The 21312-nt window shown below is 39.5% G+C and overlaps 1 protein-coding gene across 5 annotated transcripts in view; it reads left to right on the top strand.

Moving 5' to 3' along the window:
• Positions 1-3311: 3311 nt before the first annotated feature.
• The window catches only part of FAM168A (family with sequence similarity 168 member A), a 214151-nt gene continuing 196150 nt past the window's right edge, over positions 3312-21312 (top strand). The window contains exon 1 of one of the 5 annotated variants that reach the window (XM_061149808.1): positions 3312-3736. The gene's annotated coding sequence lies outside the window, so the exon portion shown is untranslated. Of the gene's footprint in view, positions 3737-5616; positions 5649-21312 lie in introns of those variants that run through there. The other 4 variants (XM_061149799.1, XM_061149833.1, XM_061149824.1 and 1 more) reach the window with 4 other exon arrangements.

The following is a 21312-nucleotide window of genomic DNA, read 5'->3' as shown; positions in this document are numbered from 1 at the left end:
GTTCTCCTAATAAGGTCTCTAACATCTATTTTCCTCCAATTCTGAGACATTCTTAAAGTAATATTCCAGCCCACACTGTGCGCCAAAGCTCCTAAAGAGGTGCTTTGAGAGAAAGAGAGAGCTCAAAGCCAGCTCATTAACATAGCTGGGACAAAACCATTTCACAGTCTCAGTTAATCAGATAGTAACAGGCAAAGGAGAGTGTTTTGACACTGTCATTTTGTCCGAGTTTGTTTTGGTTAGGGTACAGAAAAAAAATCGGATGGGTAGAAATAACACAAAACAAAACCGACAATGGCTAAAACTACACGTGGTAAAAATTTCTTATGGCTGGAAAAGCAAACTGAATGATTCCATCTTTGTTGGTAACATTGAACATTGCAAAGTTGACCCCTGGGAAAATTCCACTTGGTAGAAATAATCAACACAAAATAAAACTGACAACGGCTCAAATTGTTCCCGAGAAAAGGTGGACTTGGTGTAAATAATGATGAGAAATTTCATGACAGCTGAAGCAATAATCAGTAAAAATTGATAAAGAGAAAAGATAACAGATTGAATCAGGTCTTTCTCACAAAACTGATAGAGAAAAGGATATATCTTTATGAAATTTCAATTTAGAAAAAAATTTAGAAAAGTCAAATTGTTTTAACTGTGCTATACAGAAAATTTATCAAGGAATTAAATTGGCTTAATAGAGCAAATTCCTTAAATACATTAATAAATTCATTATTAATAATATAATTCTGAGTAAAAGGTTTACATTTCAGTTCCCACGACTTAGACGTGGGGATTTGGAGAGAGAATTCCTAAATTAGATGAAGGGTTGGACTGTAAGTGGCAATTTACAGTCTTCAAAGCACTTTCATTGTGCCCATTGTTTTATTGGATTCTCCTAATAACGTTATGAGGTGACAGGCCAGGAATCATCTTTCCATTTATAGACATAAACATGAGGTTCAGAAAAAAAAATTAAAGGACTTACTAAAGGTCACCCAGCATGTTCATGGCAAGGTCTAATTTAGGATCTGATTCCCAGATTCCTAATCTGGTAAGCTTCCTCATACCTATTCCCCTAGCTCAGATATGCTTTACTGGCTGGATAGACTCAACCTTTTTCGTTTTAACTGCCCAGCCTCCACTGTCTGTCTGCCAGTGGTGAAGAGGAGGAGAAGGAATGAAGCAGGTTTAGAAGGTGGGATGATCAATGCAACACTCAGATAGGGGAAGGGATATAGCCCACATTTCTTAGCCACATTTCTTATTATTCTCAGAAAAGGGAGAAGAGGGTCTAGGATTTTAGGGGCAGGGAGGGGACTTGGAATTTTAAGGCTGGGAGAAAAGGATGAAAAATGAGGTAGTTTGAAAAAGATAGAGCCTGATGCATTTGGGGAAAATGAGTCATAAGGCATAGGAGTGTAATTAAATTTAGGTGGGGTGAAGCTGCTGAAGAGCTTGGCTGCAGCAGGACTATGGACCAAATTAAGCTTTGATTCAGACAACCTTGCTTGCTTTGGTAGGCCTGTGCTTCTCCGGTTGGCTAGCTCGTGGAGCTGGAATGTTCTGGTGTTTCTTGCAGAACAGTGAGGAACAATTACGTAAGATCTAAAATGCTGTAACATTTTTCATACAGTATTTATGTTAAGTCAGAGGTCATCTGATACCATATTCCATATTCTAGAACTGGACACAGAAGAAGGAAACAATTGTTTTTTTTGGCAGAGCCACTCAAGATCTTGGTTCCACAACCAGTGATCCAACAGAAGCCCCCTGCAGTGGAAGCATGGAGTCTTAACCACTGGACTGCAAGGGAAGTCCCAGAAACAATTTTTTTTTTCTCCCAGAAACAATTTTTAAGTGTAAGATTTATTTTATTCGGTTTACAGACGATGCTTGAAGTGTTGCTTTGTTGTCCCTTTACAATAAGTTTATGCCTCCCTCCTCACTCCTCTCCCTAACAGTGATCTCTGGCCCATAGATTAGAAACCATTGCTATAAGAATTCAAATTAAAGGAAAATCAGTATGTCTAAAGTATGTTCTTGGGAAGGCAAGACTTTGGCTTGAGTTTCAAGAATGAGTAGGAGAAAAGGAGCAAATGGGTGTAGAAAGACCAGAAGATGGAAACATTTAATACAATGAAAATTGAGAAAATCCTCTCTACTAACTTACTATCCTTTTATGAATTGTAAGTGACCACTATTATTTGTTGTAATAGTGGAAATGTTGGGCTCCCAGAAAAACTAGATAGTCCTCCTCTTGGAGCACCACTGAGGACAACAGAAAGCCATGAAAAGCTTTTAGGTAGCAAAAACAGGTTGTTAGATTTGAAAATTTTATTTTTTGAAAATAGTTTATAGCTTTAAAAGTTTGTACTCTTTTTAAACAATTTTGGCAGTATGAAAATAAAAATTACTTTAAATCTGACACACTTTATTCCAAGATTATTACATATACTATTTTGGGGAAACTTTTTACTGAAATCTTTTTATGCTTATAGAATATTGTCTCGTTTCACATAAATTAGATCACTCTAAACATGCTGTTCTATTATCATTTGAGAATAAACTGTGAACAGTTTTTGATGTCAAGAAATAGACCCATATTAAACAGCTGTTTAATGCATTGTTTGTATATATAATTTAAGCAGCTCCTAGTGATGGACACTTAACGTTTACCCCACTATAATCAACAACCTGCGATAACAACCTTGTCCATTCATCTTTTCCAAACTGATTATCTTTCTAAGGTAAATTCTTAAAAGTAACGGAGCTGGGTCACGAAGTACCCTCTTTTTATATTTGGGCTCAAGCTGCCAAGTCGTCTAGTTTTGCAGGGAGACCAGGAGGAAGCTGCTGCATTAGTTCTGGTGCGAGACAGTGGCAAACGGTTATTGAGAAGAGTACAGACTCGCAGGTGATCTTGCCCATCTAGGCCTGTACTCGGCGGGGTGGCATATTTCCTTCCCATTCCCCTCTCTTTCACTTCTTTTTCTTAACATGGAGGAAGAACTGAGAACTGCATCTCCCAGCACTTCGCAGGGACCACACTCCCTGGGAACTGTAGTACCAGGTCTGAGAAAGGTCCGGAAAGAGGGCGAGAGGCTGTGAGACATGCTGGGAAATGTAGTCCAGCGGGAGGAGGTCTTAGGGCTGTGTGGAGGTGTGTGCGCGCGCGTAAAGAGGCTGGAGACGCCGCTAACATCGTCCCTTGAGGATGGGGCTGCTGGGTGACCTAACTTCCTTCCTGTGTGGTCTCTGAGTCTACAAAAGCCGCCTGCGGATGATTGGCTTTACTCCATTGTCTGTGACCGAGGAGGGAGCGGTCCCTCCGCTTCGGGCGCGCGGTCGGGGGCGCAGGCGACGCGCCGGGCGGAGCGGGGCATGCCGGGAGTTGTGGTCCCGGCGAGCTGAGGCTGTGGGACGTGTCGCGGCGCTGCGCCGGCTCCTCCTTCCCCTCCCTTCTCAGCGGTCCCCCGCCCCTTCCCTCAGCCTCCTCCTCCCTCGCCCGCAGCCCAGCGTCCCCTGCCCCCACCCGTCGGACTCCTCGGCGGCTACTGCAGAGGATTCAGAGCCGAGTCGCTGAGGAGGAGGAGGCTCCTGGTCCCTGCGCGCCATCCGCCACCTTACTGGACACGGGCGACGGAGCGAGAGCGTCGCCTCTGTAGCCTTCAGAGAAGACAAGGGCATCGCCGCCTCAGCTGCCGCTGCCGCCGTTTTCGCCTGCAGCAGCTCGCCGGTGAGGAGATACACCCCCACCCTACCCAGCTCCGCTGTCGCTGAGCCTGGGCCGGTGGTACTGGGGAGGATGAGAATGGGGGCTGCGGAGCCCCCTCACGGGCTGGGGGAAGGGGGTTAAGGTCGCGATGGAACGGCGGGCTGGCAAGGGAGACTTGTCCAGGCGCGGGCTGGGGGTGGGGGTGAGGGTGGGACACGAGCAGGTTGCGGGGGGAGCGACGAAGCAAGGGGACTTTTAATGGAAACGACCTGGGACAGGAGCAGGGGGTTGTAGGGTTGGGATGGAATTTGGATGGTTTTGGGCGAAATGGGTGGTGAAACTGGAGTGGGAAGGCTTTTAATGGGGGAGGGGACTGAATGAGGGTGGTGGATTTGGGGTTGGCCTGGAGCAGTTGACAGCTTGGGATCTGGGCCGGGTTGCGGGGTAAGGGGTTGATTTCAATAGAAAGTGCGACTGCAGAGTTGGATAGGACCCTGGGGGGTGGTTAATTCTGGAGTGTGGCGTGGACCTTCGTCAGGCTGATAGAGGAGGTAGGAGCTGGGGGTGAGGGGCTTGGCACGGGTTGAGACCTGAGCTTGAAGTGGGCGCTTGCCATCTGGGATGGTGGAATTTGTTGAGACTTACGGAATAGCGTGGGTTAGGAGAGCAGAGGAGGTAGAATTTGGGGTTTTCCTGGGGAGTGCTTATGAAAGTTGTAATAGGAGCTGGTGGGGGTGGGACTTTCAGTAAGGGGAGTGTGAGGGTGAGCTGGCAGGAGGGGGTAAATTAGTAGAAGTTAGGCCCCAAATGGGCAAACAAGGATCGAAATTTGGGGGTGGGGTGGGAACACAGCGGGATGGCATTTAGAGTGATGTTAGAACCACTGGTGGCTCCCTGGGCACAGGATGGAGGCAGAGGGCACAGAAGATGCTTCCGGGCTGGACTCACCAAAAGAATAGTGGCAGGTGGTGAGCAAGGTTGGGGGATGGTATCTTGAAAAAAATGTCCCTTGGCCAAGGTGGCAGAGGCAGTTTGGGAGAAGGAATGTCTGAGGTGAACTAGTAGGACTGGAGAGGTGGTTGCTGATAGGTAGCAGATGGGGCTAATTAAGGAGTGGGAAACCTGGGGCTATTGGTATGGAGTGAGCAGGGAGGATGGAGAGGGGCATTAAGCGATATTGGGAGGAGGTTGATTGGATGATTCTGGAGAGGAGGGGTTGGGATGGCCTCCAAGAGACAGGAGGGGCTTGGGAGTGGACTTAAATGGACAGCTTTGGAGGCTATGGTTGGGGGACTTTGCAGGGGACAGAGAAGGTACATTAAAGACTGGTTTCTAAAGGACTTCTTAAGCTGTTAGTTTTTGTTTCATTTGTGTTAGTATCATGTGGAAGTAAACCATCACAAAGGGTAAAGTTGAGTGGGGCTTCAGTTAAGGTAAAATTGAGGAGGGGAAGGCATCTTCTATTATTCATGTATTTTAAAAAGAAAGTTGAGGGAAAAACCCACTCTCATAACTAAAGGTGAGAAGATGAAACTGGAATGTGATAGATACCTTTCTGTTTGATGTCTCTGCCTTCTTTCTGCCCAAGGTGTGTTTTAAAAATTAGTCCTGAAATTTGGTATTGAATAGATTTGATGAGCTTAAGTAGTTAAGGGAACATTCCTTGCATGAGAACTGATGAATGAGACTGAAAAATATGAGCCTGAATTTATTTCCTAGCCAGGCAACGTGTATGTATTCAGAAGAGCTTAGGCCTTTTTTTTCTCCCCTCTTAAAATTGATTGCTTGAAGACTCCATTTATTGGTGTCCTGGTTTGCAAGGCAATTAGGCCCATCATTGTTTTGCAGGCTAATAATCCTGAGATGAATCTTGGCACTACCGCTTTATGTAAACAGAAGACAGGAAATATGGAAATGTCATAAATATTCATTGGTGAGATGGTTTGCTATTGATGGAGTTTTTCATTTGATTCTCTTTTGACATTACTTGATAAGATTTAAAACAATTGGATTGTATTTCTATAGATTGAATTTTCTTCCAAAGGAATTCAGGTGGTTAGAATTCTGGCAGATGTAGATAAAAACATAGAATCATTTTTATTTTATTTATTAGGAGATATAAGCATATTGCATTAACTACAAAAATAATACATCCATCTATTCATCAGAAATTTTATTTAAAGCTTAATGATATGCTCATTCTTATGGCAGAATAGTGATGCTGGAAGGTAGAGAGGGATGTTAATGGAGGAAACATCTTTAGGGAAGTAGTTTTCTAGACTTAATTGCCTTAACTATGATATGTTAAACATGAAGTGGCTGTTGATTAGTGCTCAGACTGGGGGAAAAATGGGAAGAGATGTAAAGAGGATAAAATTGGCACCAATGGGATCAAAATAATTCTAGTTTTTGGTTCAAGCTTCAGAGTTTAGCTCGTAAACAAACCATTTTCCTTGGCTTTAACAATTGAGCACATAAAAATACCCAGTATAAAGAATCTTTTTTTGTCGTTCCGAAATGGGCAGAATGATTGAAGGTTGGACTTAATCACTGGAATTGAAAGTGTTTTGTTATGAGGAAGCTTTCTGTGTTACAATGAAAATCAGGTTTGAGCAGTTACCGGTAATTTGATGAGAGTGTAATCTAACTAATGCAAGCATTTCTCCTCATAACTTTACTCTGGGGTCCAGCCATTGCTTTTGTGCATCTGCAGGCTTGATCTCGAGGTGGGACATTTATATTAAAGCCGTAGCTTTTGAGAGCTCAAAATGGAAAATAATCACTTGGGAGAAATGTCTTGGTGGATTTTTTTTTATCACAACTGTGTTCACCTGTTCAGTAGAAATGTATATAAAGTGTTTTAGTATCTTTACCTCATTTGATTCTCCCAATATTCTGGTAGCAAGAGGAGCAGTTGAGGTATTGGTATACAGGTACATTGGTAGAATGAATAGCTTGTGAATTAAGAGGTTGAGAGTCTTGGTTTCAAATGCCCTTTCTACCATTTGATAGCTGAATAATTTTAGTAAAGTTATTAAAAACTTTTCATACTTAGTGGTAATGTTTAAACAATATTGTGAATGTACTTACTGCCACTAAATTTTGCAATTAAATACAATTAAAAATGGTAAAAATTAAAAAAACTTTAACACTTCAGAAGGCTGTTGAGGGGAACAAATCAGTTCATGTCCTGAAATAACTTTATGTCCTAAAAACACTGCACATACGTGAAATATTTGTTTACTATTTATTTACTTATTGCCTGCTAAGTGCCAGGGGAAAATGAAAATGAACAAAAAAACAGTTGTCAAGGAGCTTTCAGTGTTATAGGAGAGATAGATGATTTAAATATAGTGAGAAGGGACTTCCCTGGTAGTCCAGTGGTTAAAACTCCACACTCACAATGCAGGGGACATGGGTTTGATCCCTGGTCAGGGAACTAAGATCCTGAATGCTGCAAAGTGCAGTTAAAAAAAAAAAAAAAAAAAGTAGTGAGAAAAGTGAGGCAAAACTAATATGGTGGTCAAGAGTGTGGATTCTGAAGTCTGTCCACCATTTACTACTAGCAATGTGACCTTGGACACAATGGTCTCATCTGTAAAATGGGCATAAGAGGACTAATCTCACAGGTTTTCTTGAGGATTAAACAAACTAATCCATGGAAAGCATTTAATACAGTGTGTTAGATAGTACACATTAAAAAGTATTGTTGCTATTATTATTATTAGACAGGAAAAGACTAGAATGTGAATAGCCACTTGTGTCCTACCATTGAGTTCTTAGTTATTTATGTTCTGTTATTTATTAAGGAGGTATAACTTTGTATTATTATCTCAGTTTATCTACATATACATGTTTGCATGTTGGTACTATAGTTTAGGAACTTTAAACAGTAAAGTACTAAACATATGTTAGGTGTTAGCTTTCTCATATAAAATAAGAAGAAAAACTGCTCTGAGAAGAGTAAAAACTGGTCTTAATACTTAAGATTATACAGTAAGTGGAAGAGTTTGGGTTTCAGACCTGAAGTTCTAATTCTTCAATCCTATTTATATCTTCTTTTCAAATTGTGAAATAAATCATATGTATAAAAGTTTGTGTAATATAAGTCTTCAATTTAAAGACTGATAGCAAATTGAAGGCCTCAGTTTTTGCTACTAAGCTTAATGAAAAGGAGATTTTTAGTATCTTTAAAGGTTCTTATGATTGATTCCTTTCCTTCCTTCTCCCTCAGAAGTAACCACCACTTTCCTGAATTTTCTCTGAATCATTCCCTTTTAAAAATAATTTTAGGAAACAAATATGTATCCTAAACAGTATATTTAATACCTTTACAACTTTATATAAATAGAAAAATGTGTATTTTTCTGTAGCTTGCTTTATTCTTATTTATTATCCTTATTTTTTAATTTTAAAAGAGCTTTATTTCTTCCACCATTAATTAAAATAACATGCTCATGATAGAAATTGGAAATTTACAAAAAAGTAAAAGGAAGCAAAATTATTGTCTGTAGTCCCTTTACTCAGCAGCATTTCTTTTTTTTTTTTATAATGGCATTTTTTATTTATTTATTTTTTTCATTTATTTTTATTAGTTGGAGGCTAATTACTTTACAATATTGTAGTGGTTTTTGCCATACATCGACATGAATCAGCCATGGATTTACATGTGTTCCCCATTCCGATCCCCCCTCCTGCCTCCCTCTCCATCCCATCCCTCTGGGTCTTCCCAGCGCACCAGCCCTGAGCACTTGTCTCATGCATCCAACCTGGGCTGGTGATCTGTTTCACCTTTGATAGTATACTTGTTTCAGTGCTATTCTCTCAGAACATCCCACCCTTGCCTTCTCCCACAGAGTCCAAAAGTCTGTTCTATACATCTGTGTCTCTTTTTCTGTTTTGCATATAGGATTATCATTACCATCTTTTTAAATTCCATATATATGCATTTACTAATGTATACTTACTGTATTGGTGTTTACCTTTCTGGCTTACTTCACTCTGTATAATGGGCTCCAGTTTCATCCATCTCATTAGAACTAATTCAAATATATTCTTTTTAATGGCTGAGTAATATTCCATTGTGTATGTGTACCATAGCTTCCTTATCCATTCGTCTCAGCAGCATTTCTTTTTTTTTTTTTTTTTTAGCATTTCTTATTTGTATGTATATTATAATATGTGCTTAGTTGCTTGGTTGTGTCCAACTCTTTGTGACCCCATGGACTGGAGCCCACCAGGTTTCTCTGCCTGTGGGATTCTCCAGGCAGGAATTCTGCAGTGGGTTGTCATGTCCTCCTCCAGGGGATCTTCCCAACCCAGGGATGGAACCCAGGTCTCTCGCATTGCAGGTGGAGTCTTTACCATCTGAGCCACCAGGGAAGCCCATGTATATTATATATACATATTTAAAAATGTATATTCTTCAGTAATCGCCTGTAAGTATGCACACACATACATATATGGGTAGTCTAGATGGCAAGAGGAAGCCAGTTTGCATTTATGGGTGACCAGATTATCCAGATATGGGTCAGTCCTACTTGGAAATAGGAATGGGAGTGGGTAGTAGCAACCTTTGTGAGCTGTGAAAGAACAGCATCTTAGATTTACTGCATACTAATTCTTTGTAATACCGACTTAGAACTTCATGTCATGTTTTGGCAAGTCACTTAACTCTCTTCTGATCAGAATTTTTGTGCATCTTTTCGCAAAAAGGCAGCCTGGTACATTGGTCCTCACCTGATTGTACAGGAAGGTCTGTCATCTGATGTACAGAGCATACCATGAATAGGAAATCCTTATACATATCAGAAGCTTAGCAACCTAAGCAGCCTAAATACCAAGAATTTTTTTGTCTAAGAGATGAGAAATCCAAATTCATTAGTAATCAGTTGGAGCTTCAGTTTACTCACCTGTAAAATGGGGCTCAAATGAGATAATAAATGTGAAAATACTCTTTAAACTGTGAAGGATAATATAAATGTTAATTTTTTTTTTCCCTCTCTAGTTTACAAAACTGAAATCAGGCACCCACACAGAGGTGAAAAGCTTGTTGTATTTGGTTTATTGCCTTTCCGAAGGGTTCTTCTCCTAGTGGAGGAGGAATACATGAAGAGCAGTTCACAGTTTCTCCCTTAAAACTTGAAGATTGTTAGATACACTGGGACAGAGAGGCTGTTAGAGAACTTTCTCCTAGTGAGTTTATGGGACCTGGTTCTACGTTAACTGTGCTGACTTGCTCAAAATGGAACAATTGAGACTTTGAAGTGGAGAATGTGGTGTGCAATGTTTGTTTTCCACTCTCCTGACAAATACAGTCATTTCTCTCTTAGTTTTCTACCTGTAACTTATTACAGAGTTAGAGTACAGTGAGATGGATCATTTGTGCCTATGTAAAAGATAATATTCAGTTGTTGGGTTGTTTAATGGATTATATGAGGTAAGAGGTGCTTCCCTGGTGGCTCAGATGGTAAAGAATCTGCCTGCAATATGTAATAGTACAGCTTTCCAGCATATAAAGTGAAAGTCGCTCAGTTGTGTTCGACTCTTTGCGACCCCATGGATCTTGGCTCACTGGACTTTTTAAGATTCTTTCTTTGAGTAGTCTTGCCCACTCTGTTGGCTTTAACTGCTATTATATGCTGATGACTCTCAAAATTTCTGTCTCCAGCTCAAACATCTTTCCTGATCTCTAGACTTGTATATCTCACTGGCTATTGACAACCTACATACATCTGTTTTGATGATCCTTAAATTCGACAGGTCCCAAACAGAACTCATTTTCCCCATCTCCTTCTTCTGACTTCTCCCTTTTTATCTCCCCTAAAAGTTAAAATCATCCCTTCATGTAGTTTTGTCCTAACTTAAAGGCACTGCTGTCCATCCAGCCATTCAAGATATGAATCTGTGCTATTAGTCTTTTCTTGTCCCTTATCCTGTAGCCCCAAATAAATCCTCCTAAATATTCCTGAAATTCATCTCCCCTTTACTACTATTAGCATCTTAGTTCAGCTCTTAATCTTGCCTGTTCAAGGGCAGTAGCCTCCTAACTTGTTTTTGTATCATACATGTGCAGTAGTAAACCTGTCTTCCTCTTAGCAGCAGAATGTCCACATCACTCGCTTGCTTCAGTCCCTTCATTGGCTCTAAAGTCTAAGCTCCTTAGCATGACATATTACGCCTTCTGTTATGACCTGTCCCGATGTATTTCTTCTGCCTAATCTCCCATCACTGGTAACACTGAGCAGTATGTAGTTTATACAGATATTTTACAGTTTTATACCTTTGCTCATGCTGTTTCTCCTTTATTCATCCCTCTGGGTTCTTTCAGCATCCTTAAAGTTTGTCATTAGTTCACAAGGAGCACCCAGTGTGTGCCTCTGTTACAGTACTTGGGCTGTTTCAGGAAAATTGGCTATTTCTGTCTGCCCCTTCACTTAACTGTAAGTTTCTTGGGAGCAGGGACTGTGTTCTAGTCATCTTTATAGTCCTTGCTCCTGGAGGGTGCCTTGCAAGTAGTGAATGATTAATTTTTGAACTGAGCATAGAAGAGATGACAAACCAATAGTATGATATTCTAATGAGGAGTAAGATGATAGGTGTTTTTCCAGATGTAGATTTTTATTTATTTACAGTGGAATTTAGAGTTTAATTGGATTGATAAAGGCTTTGGTAATAATGATGTATAACACAAGTTTCAAAAGTGGAAGATAGCAAGATGTGCTCAGTGGTTAGCAAATGCTTCTGTAAAATATTTTAGGCTTTGTGGGCCACATACAGTCTCTATTATTTTTTTCTCTTCCTTTTCTTTCCCCTCCACATCTCCCTTCTTCCCTCCTCCTATGTTTCATTCTTAGTTAACAGGCTGTGCAAAAACAGGCCGTGAGTGTGCCATAGCTTGACAATCCCTGGTATGTTATCAGAAATCAGACTTAAAAGTTGTAAAATTTTTATTTTTTTAGCTCTATCACATGGCATATAGGATCTTAGTTCCCTGACCAGGGTTAGAACCCATGCCTCCTGCAGTGGAAGTACAGAGTTTTAGCCACTGGACTGCCAGGGAAGTCCCTTAAAGTTGTAGAATATTGAAGCGCTTAGAGAGTAAAGTGGCTCAGTTTTCATGTTTTGTTTATTATAAAATTAGTTCCTTTAGGCAATTATGCATTTTAGTATGAAAAATAACTGTACAGAGTCTTTTTTGTCAAAGTGCTCTGTTTATCTAAAAGTTTAACATTTTGTTAAATGGGCCATCGATTTTTGTATAAAGATGCTTTGAAAATACCTTGGTTTATAAAATTCCAGTACAACTCCCCCACCTTTCTCAGTTTATGCAGGTGTCTGGGTACTTTCAGAATATGCCTGTTTTTATGATGATATAGATTGTGTTGTTTCTTAGATGCAAACATTTTGAAGGAACCCTAGGCTGATCTATTTTTCACAGAAGGTTCAATCCCTGGCTGACTAGAGATTATAATCTTGATTTGGCTTCTGATCATGTCCTTCAAGCTTGATAGATTCTGCTGATGCTCGTTTTCTAGTCTCTATGTTATAACTTTTTGTACATATCCTAGTTTTCTTTCTTTTTTTTTTTTAGGTATCATGTTTTTGTTTCTGTTTTTTGGCTTTGCCATGTGGCTTGTTGGATTTCAGTTCTGCCACCAGAGATTGAACCTGATCCTTGGCTGTGAAAGCCTGGAATCCTAACCACTGGGTCACCAGGAAACTCTTAGTTTTCTAATGTGTTGTCTCTCTCTTTTGTTTCGAAATCATAGCAAAAATTCCTGTCTATATATATATATGTACAGTTGCATTATTTATATTTCTGCAAATATAATTATACTATTTTACTTGATCTACAGTGCACAGGTTAGTCATGTAGCATTATTTTCATTTTAAGGATTAAGAAATCAAGACTCAAGGGGGTTATTTATCTTTGGCAATAGGACTAGTAGGAGATGAGTGTGAAAAGACGAAAAGGACTTAATATTTGAATATCTGTGGTAGGGAGTATGCTGGCTGCTTACTCTCTGAGTATATAATTTAATCCTCATATTTACCCACTTTAGGGTATTGTGCCCATTTTATAGAAGAGGAAGCTGAAGAAACTGAGACCGGCAGGGACTGAGTAGCTTGCATTTGGTTCTATAGTTAGAGAAGAGAAGCTTGTATTAAAGACCTGATCCACCTTACTCCAAAGCCCTTACTCTTCTTACTGTACTGTATATAAAGCTCCCTTGTTTTAAATTCTTAGATCAATGTTTTTCAACCTACTTAAATGAGTAGTAGCTTGGCTACACATTCAACTTACCTGAAGATCTGTTTTAAAAAACTGTGCTACTGTTTATAACAGCCAGGACATGGAAGCAACCTAGATGCCCATCAGCAGACAAATGGATAAGAAAGCTGTGGTACATATACACAATGGAATATTACTCAGCCAGTAAAAGAATACATTTGAATCAGTTCTAATGAGATGGATGAAACTGGAGCCCATTATACAGAGTGAAGTAAGCCAGAAAGATAAACACCAATACAGTATACTAACGCATATATATGGAATTTAGAAAGATGGTAATGATAACCCTATATGCAAGACAGAAAAAGAGACACAGATGTAAAGAACAGACTTTTGGACTCTGTGGGAGAAGGCAAGGGTGGGATGATCTGAGAGAACAGCATCAAAACATGTATATTATCAACTGTGAAACAGATAGCCAGCCCAGGTTGGATGCATGAGACAAGTGCTCGGGCCTGGTGCACTGGGATGACCCAGAGGGATGGGATGGGGAGGGAGGTGGGAGTGGGGATCGGGATGGGGAACACATGTAAATCTATGGCTGATTCATGTCAATGTATGGCAAAAACCACTACAATATTGTAAAGTAATTAGCCTCCAACTAATAAAAATAAATGAAAAAAAAAAACAAAACAAAACAGCTGTGCTAGCTCTACTCTGACCAGTGCTAATGAAACTTCTTCAGTTGAGTCTAAAGCAGGTATGTGTATGGGTGTTTTTGTTTTTTTTTTTAAGAAAATATAAATTAAAAAGAAATTGCATTGCTGTATATATAACATATGAAGAAAAAGTGCACAAAAAATGTAACCAGCATTCAGTTCAAGAAATTTGGGAATTCCTGATGGTTCAGTGGTTGGGACTTGGTTCTTTCACTGCTGTGGCCCAGGTTCAATCCCTAGTTGGGTAATGAATATTCTAACTTCCAATACCATAGATTATTTTTTGCCTCTTTATGAATTTTTATAAGGCATGACTGGCTTTTTGCACTCAGCTTTGTTTGTGAGATTCATTTATGTTCTTGCATTTAGCAGTGGGCTTCCCTGGTGGCCCAGAATCCGCCTGCCAATGCAAGAGATTTGCATTTGATCCCTGGGTTGGGAAGATCCCCTGGAGAAGGAAATGGCAACCCGCTCCAGTATTCTTGCCTGAGAAATCCCAGGGCCAGAGAGGCCTGGCAGGCTACAGTCCATGGGGTGGCAAAGAATTGGACCAGACTTAGCAACTAAACAACAATAACAGTGTAGCAGTAATTTATCCTTTTCATTGCTGTATAGCAATAGTTCTCAAACATTTTGGTGTCTTCACTCTTATTTTTGAAGACCCGTAAGAACTTTTGTCTGTGGGTTGCATCTACCAATATTTGCTGTTTTAAAAATTAAAACTGTGCATTTAAAAATAATAAACCTATTAAACAGCATATTTTAATGAAAATAGCTATATTATTGCCCCCAAATAGAAGAATATTATTTAAAATTTTTCCAAAGCTTTTCACTGTCTGACTGGATACATATCTGCTTCTACATTCAATCTGTTGCAGCTGGTTGTTTTGTTTATGGTATGTAAAGAATATCCTGTCCCATATATGAGTGAGTGTGCATGCTCAGTCATGTCTAACTCTTTGTGACCCTGTGGACTGTAGCCGACCAGGCTCCTCTGTCCGTAGGGTTTTCCAGGCAAGAATACTGGAGTGGGTTGCCATTTCCTTCTCCAGTCCCATATATATGTGGCTAGAAAAGGGAGGAATGTTTTAATTGACGTTTTTTGGCTGTACCACAAGACTTGGGGGATCCTAGTTCCCTGACCAGGGATTGAACCTAGACCCCCAGGTAGTGGGAGCATGGAGTCCTAACCGCTGGACTTTCAGGGAATTCTCTTGGTTGACTTTTTAGATAATTGATGGATATTCTTTTTTTTTTTTTTAATACTACACTGAAACTTGTCAACTGCTAGTTTCTTTAGCGGTCCATTATCTTATGGAATCTGAAGCTATACAGTGAGCCTTTCATACTCTGTTACACTAAATTCTGCTGGTATGTTTTGTACTTTGAATGGGTTTTCTACTCATGCATAATTTTATGTCACCATGCTTTGGTCATCTGGAAAATATTGGCTCATTGAGTTATGCAGATCTTGTAAAAATGTTGATATATTTTATCATACAGTGTCAAATATTAAATTTGTTAATATCTCCACCAATTCTATCAGACAAGACTTCTCTAATTTTTGCTTGAAAGCTCAAATTTTGTCATTGACAACAAATACTGACAGTTGTTTTCCTTGAAGTGACAGTCTCACATTGTTCATTTTTGAAAAAATGTCTGCCAAACATCCAAGTCTGAATAATCAGTTTGTCTGGCAGTTGTTCTTTTAAGTTAAAATGGTGTTTCATGAAAAAACAAGGCAGGTAATTCAGCTTGCAACTCAATTACATAAGTGCCTTAGTGTTTTTCCTTGGGAAAACTCTTGTACTTTGTTATGTAGAAATATTTGTAAGTAAGGAATGAAATTTAATAAGATTCATAACTTTTGTGGCTTCAGCAAGGCCTCAAAATAGTCTTTTTTTGGCATTGGCTATGAAGAATGCAATGACAGTGTCACAGTTTGGTGTCACTGCCTTAATTCAATTCAAGGTGGTATAGTTTTTATTTATTAGTATAATTATGTTTCCAGGCTTTACTTATTTCTTATTGGAGAAATAGGTGGATTTCTTAGTGAAAGGGGCTTACCTGGCTCAGAGGGTAAAGAATCTGCCTGCAATGCAGGAGACTTGGGTTCGATCCCTGGATCAGAAAGATCCCCTGGAGAAAGGAATGGCTATCCACTCCAGTATTCTTGCCTGGAAAATTCCATGAACAGAGGAGCCTGGTGGGCTACAGTCCATGGGGTTGCAAAGAATCAGACATGACTGAGCGATTTGTTAAAACTTTATTAAAAATATTGGTTTGAAAGCTAGCATGAATATAACTGGTTTTTCCTTCACTTCAAGTGCTCGGTTGTGTCCGACTCTGGGATCCCATGGATTGTAGCCCACCAGGCTCCTCTGTCATGGAATTCTCCAGGCGTGAATACTGGAGTGGGTTGCCATTTCCTTCTTCAGGGGATCTTCCCAACCCAGGGATTGAACCCGGGTTTCCTGCATTGCAGGCAGATTCTTTACCTTCTGAGCCACCAGGGAAGCCCTTTCCTGTGCTTAGTAGAACCAAAACACTTCAGAGTTGAGCAGTTTTACAACTTTATCAGTATGTTAGAAAATCATTGGGCTTGATTCTTATTCTTTACTATTTGTGTTGAAAGAAAGGTGTGAAGTGGCTTTTAGTGAACTGTGCATAGCCGTGTATAAAAGTGATTCTCTGTCTTCCTACCCTTCACTGGGAGCATTTGCAGTAAAAGAGAATGATGCAGATGAAGCCACAACCAAGTGATCTTGTTGTGTAATGACTGGATTTTGACTGTAATTGGGCAGAGGCAGATGGAGGAGGGTAGGGTAAACAAGTTATAGTACTGAGCATTATTTTACCTTTCAGCCAACATCCCCATATAGCCTGGAACCTTAGGGGAAGGAGACTTAACTTTCACTGTATGCCTACTTTGTGCTAGGCTGTTTAAGTATGGTAACTTATTTAAATACAGAGTTCTTCTGTAGGGTGGCCATAATTACTTTATTCTGCACATGAGAAAGCTTTGGCTCAGAGATGTAGAGCCTACTCAGGCCCACTAGCCAGTGACTAGGGTGGGATTTATCCCCAGGCTTTTCTACCTCCAAAACCTGTGAGTGGTCTTTACTATATTCTGTGCTATTGTCCAAGGACAGTGTCCCACTGCTTATTTCTGAATCCTTGATACCTGGAACCTAGTAGGGTTTAGTAAGTTTCTGTTGAATACTTGAGCTGGTGCTAAATAAGTGAACCAGTTTTTGCAGAGTACGATATAACCCATCCCTTCTGGGCTGTGTGTAGATTGGCATGGTAGAGTCTGGTCACCATTTGTTGTTGTGGGGAAAGGGTCCATCTTCTTAATGATAGACTATCAAACTGTTTAAATAATTTGGGAATTTAGGAATTGAGAAAATCTAATGGGATGAGTTTTCATTAGATTGTCAATGATTTCTTCAGGAATAGATAATATATCTATGTTGCCTCTGATTTCCCCCTTAATACCTTTGAGACCTTGTGCAAGTTACTTTACTTTTCTGTACCTCATTTTTTAAAATCTTTAAAAAGGGAAAGACAGCAATAGTAGTACATAATTCCGAGGTAGTTTTGAGGATTGAATGAGACAGTTCATGTAAAGAAATTATCACAGTGCTTGGTATATACTACTGTCAATGAATAAGGGCTATTATCCTTCTAGAATGAAGCATGCATTTAATATGACTTTTAGCATGTTAAAAAGGAACAGTATTTTGGCTTCTAAAGCATTTTTGTTAGAGAAATAGAGCACTGAATTTATTGGTTTTTGTATTTGAGGATTTGTTTTCTGATTGTAGTTTGCTTGGTCTTCCTGGCAGCAAAGGTCTGTTATTTTGGTTGTGTGCCTGGGTTTATTCATGAGCCAATGCAGGTATAGTATGATCTTTGGCTCTCCATCGACTTTTTAAAATTTTCTGGTCTAGTTGAAACAGTTTGAATTGTTCTGGAAAATTCACTGATGTTGATAGTTCTTTCTAAATTAAAAATGTCAGTGAATGTGAGAAATGCCCCTTTTAAAATTTCTAACTGTACTACTCATTACAGAGGGGATCAAGTATTTCTCCATAGTACTCTGCCCCAGAACCAAAGAAATAATGTTCTTTGAATTTTTCTGCCTTTATTTTTGTTGGTGGTAATATTATCCATACTTTTGAGACTTGTCTTTGACAGCACTTTTTTTTTTAAAGTATAGTTGACAGTACATTTTGATCAGGCTGTGGAATTATGGAGGAGAAAACCAACTATCCATTCTAAATGAGCCTGCTTTCACATGTCAATGTAGGTATACTGTCTCCTAGATGGGGTTCTCTTGGTGGTTTAGTCACTAAGTTGTGTCCTACTTTTGTGACATCATGGACTGTATAGCCTGCCAGGCTCTTCTGTCCATGGGATTTCCCAGGCAAGAATACTGGAGTGGGTTGCCGTTTCCTTCTCTAGGGGATCTTTGCGACCTAGGGATGGAACCGGAGTCTGCTGCATTGCCAGCGATTCTTTACTGCTGAGCCACTAGGGAAGCCCCAGATGGAGCTCTGGTGAGTTCGCTCAGTAATCTCCCCTTAACTCTCTCCCGTGTCATTCATTGTCTGTCTCTCCTCCCAGCTTGCACGTTTTACCTCTAGTTCTAATGAAGTGTACATTGTTGGGTGTTTGCAGTTCTCCTGATGTGCCATCCTTCTTGCTTTAATGTCTTTACACATGCTTCTCTCTGGGCCTGGATGTCTCCTTTTAACTTTTGATTGGTCTAACTCCTGTTCCGCCTTTAAGATTCAGCCTAGGAGTTAACCTTTTCCAGAAAGCTTTCCTTGACTTTCCTGGGTTGGGTTTGGGTGCCCCATCTCTGGGTTGCCTCATCTCTGGGTTGTAATTATCCATTTATTATTTATTGGTCTCCTCTACTTTGCAGTGAGCAGGGATTGTATGTAATTATCCTTTTATTCTCTAGAACTCATTTTTCGACCTTATACAGAGTAGGCATTGGTAAGGTCTTATTGAGTGAATCCATAGTTTCAGGCTGATCTGTTAGCGTTGTAACTTCCCAACCCATGTTATTCTAGGCTGTTTTATTTTCTTTTCTTTTTTTTTTTTTTTAGGCTGTTTTAGTAGAATTGTTTTTCTTTTGTGGCCGTTGAACCTTTCCTTATGTTTTCTTCATTACACTTCAGCTCACCCTCATCCTCTATTTCTTGCCCATAGGTAGGTCAGTGGAACAGTATATACGGTAGACATATAGATCTTCATAAAGAACTTGATTTGTGACAGGTCCTGAATCTCACTTGGAATGAATGAAATTGCATTGGTAAATGGAAAAGCTAGGATCTTATTATTGCTTTTTTTTTTTTATGATTGCTTTTTAAACTCTTACTTCTTGTCTCTGCTTCCAAGTTTTCCTCTTTATTAATTTTTTGGTCAATTTTAACTTTTAGGTAACATAAGATGAATGCTCCAAAACCAAACCACAAGTACTCTGCTTGTGCATTTGATTTTTTTGAGCCTACATATATAGGATTTGATTTATCTCTTATGGTGGTGGGATGACTGAGACTTAACAAGTGTGGGGGTTTTAAGCCTTATTAAGAACTTAATAGTTCCTGACAGGTGATTTAAATTATGGCTTCCAAAAAAATATTTTGTTTAGAGTCTTAATAGCACACAAAAATAATCATTTATTTTATTTTTATTTTTTTCCATTTATTTTTATTAGTTGGAGGCTAATTACTTTACAGTATTGTAGTGGTTTTTGCCATACATTGACATGAATCAGCCATGGATTTGCATGTGTTCCCCATCCTGAACCCCCCTCCCACCTCCCTCTCTATCCCCAAAATAATCACTTATGCCTGCATTCATTTAGTTAATATGAATGTCAGGCTCTATGCTAGGTAGGTTCTGATGATACAGAGCTGAGTAAGATGTGGTCTCTTGTCTCCAAGGAGCTCCCAGGTACAAGAGAAAAACTATACACAATTTCAGATGAGTGTGTTGTAGAGCTGTAAAATAAATAGCAGAGACAGAGGTGTTAATGCCTTTTTCAGAGAAGAGTTCTTGGAGGAATAGACACCTGAGCTTATTTCTGAAAGAAAATAAAGTCTTGTGTATTGAAGATTCTGGATGTATGCTCAAAATCTGAATTTGAACCCTGGTTTAGCCACTTACGAGCTGTCTGACTTGGGCCAAGTTGTTTAAGTACTCTGAAACTGCACCCCCCCTGCCCCAAAGTGAGGATAATCATGTCTGTCTGTTTTTGAAAGTTGTGAGTATTTAATATATGTGAAAGAGTTTCGTAAATCTGCTAAACAAATATTACATCCTGGTTTTTGTTTTTCGTTTTGACAGATTGGAGCATAAGTTTTCTTACTCAGACCAGAAATGAGAAAAAAAAAGACTGGGTATATTAGTGCATAGATATTAATTATAAAGTGTTAATACTGTAGGCATCACGATTTAGAGTAAAAAGTTTTAAGCTCAGAATCCATGAAACTTTGGTTCTGTGCTGTTATGAAAGATATTGCTTAAGATGCTTAAGGAGTGGTCTCTGAAAATGTACTGTGTGTAGTTCTGAGTGGCTTGGATGGCAATAAGCTAAACTGAAAAGAGCTCCATTGCTTGTCAGAAGACTTATATCTGTGCCACTATTAAAAAGATTATTTAACATTTCAGAATTACATTTTCCTCATCAATAGAACAGAAAAGTAATAGTTAATTTGCAGACAGAATTAGGGATAAGTTGGGTAAAGTGCATGCTATTGGCCATAATCAGTTAAAAGTTTAATTTGTAGAATATTAAAATAAATTTTCTTATCTTTCAATATGAGAGACTTCTTTTAGTGAAACTTGCTTGAAGAATAGAGAGAACGTACTAGGTGGTGCTAGTGGTAAAAACCTGCCTGCCAATGCAAAAGACCTGGGTTCTCTCCCTGGGTCAGGAAGATCCCCTGGAGAAGGAAATGGCAACCCACTCCAGTATTCTTGCTTGGGAAATCCCATGGACAGAGGAGCCTGATGGGTTGCAGTCCATGGGGTTGCAAAGAGTGGGACACAACTGAGCGACTAAAACACACAAGATTGTATTTTACTTCTTTCTTCAAGTTCATTCGTCAGAATAATATTGCAAGGTGAGTTTAAATCCCAGCTCTTGTACTCAGTGACTATATGACCTCAGTTACTTACTATTTCTGTAACTTTTTAATTTGTCTATGAGATGGGAATATAGTAGTATTTACAGCATATGATTGTTGGCAAGATTAAATGAGATAATTAGATAAAGTGCTTTGATTGGTGTTTGGCACATATTTGTTGTTTGGTTGCTCGATTGTGTCTGACTCTTTGTGACCCTATGAATTACAACACGCCAGGCTTTCCTGTCCTTCACTGTCTCCTGGAGTTTGCTCAAACTCATTAAGTTGGTGATGCCATCCAATCATCTCATCCTCTGTTGTCCTCTTCTCCTCCTGCTCTCAATCTTTCCTAGCATGAAGGTCTTTTCTAGTGAGTCAGCTCTTCGCATCAGGTAGCTGAAGTATTGGAGCTTTAGCTTGAGCATCAGTCCTGCAATGAATATTCAGTGTAAATGATTTCCTTTAGGATCAACTGGTTTGATCTCCTTGCTGTCCAGG

The sequence above is a fragment of the Dama dama genome, chromosome 1 (genome assembly GCF_033118175.1).
Source record: "Dama dama isolate Ldn47 chromosome 1, ASM3311817v1, whole genome shotgun sequence".
NCBI classification, from domain to species: Eukaryota; Metazoa; Chordata; class Mammalia; order Artiodactyla; family Cervidae; genus Dama; species Dama dama.
Note: the sequence above shows the minus strand (reverse complement) of the source record. Positions and strands in the feature narration are given on the sequence as shown.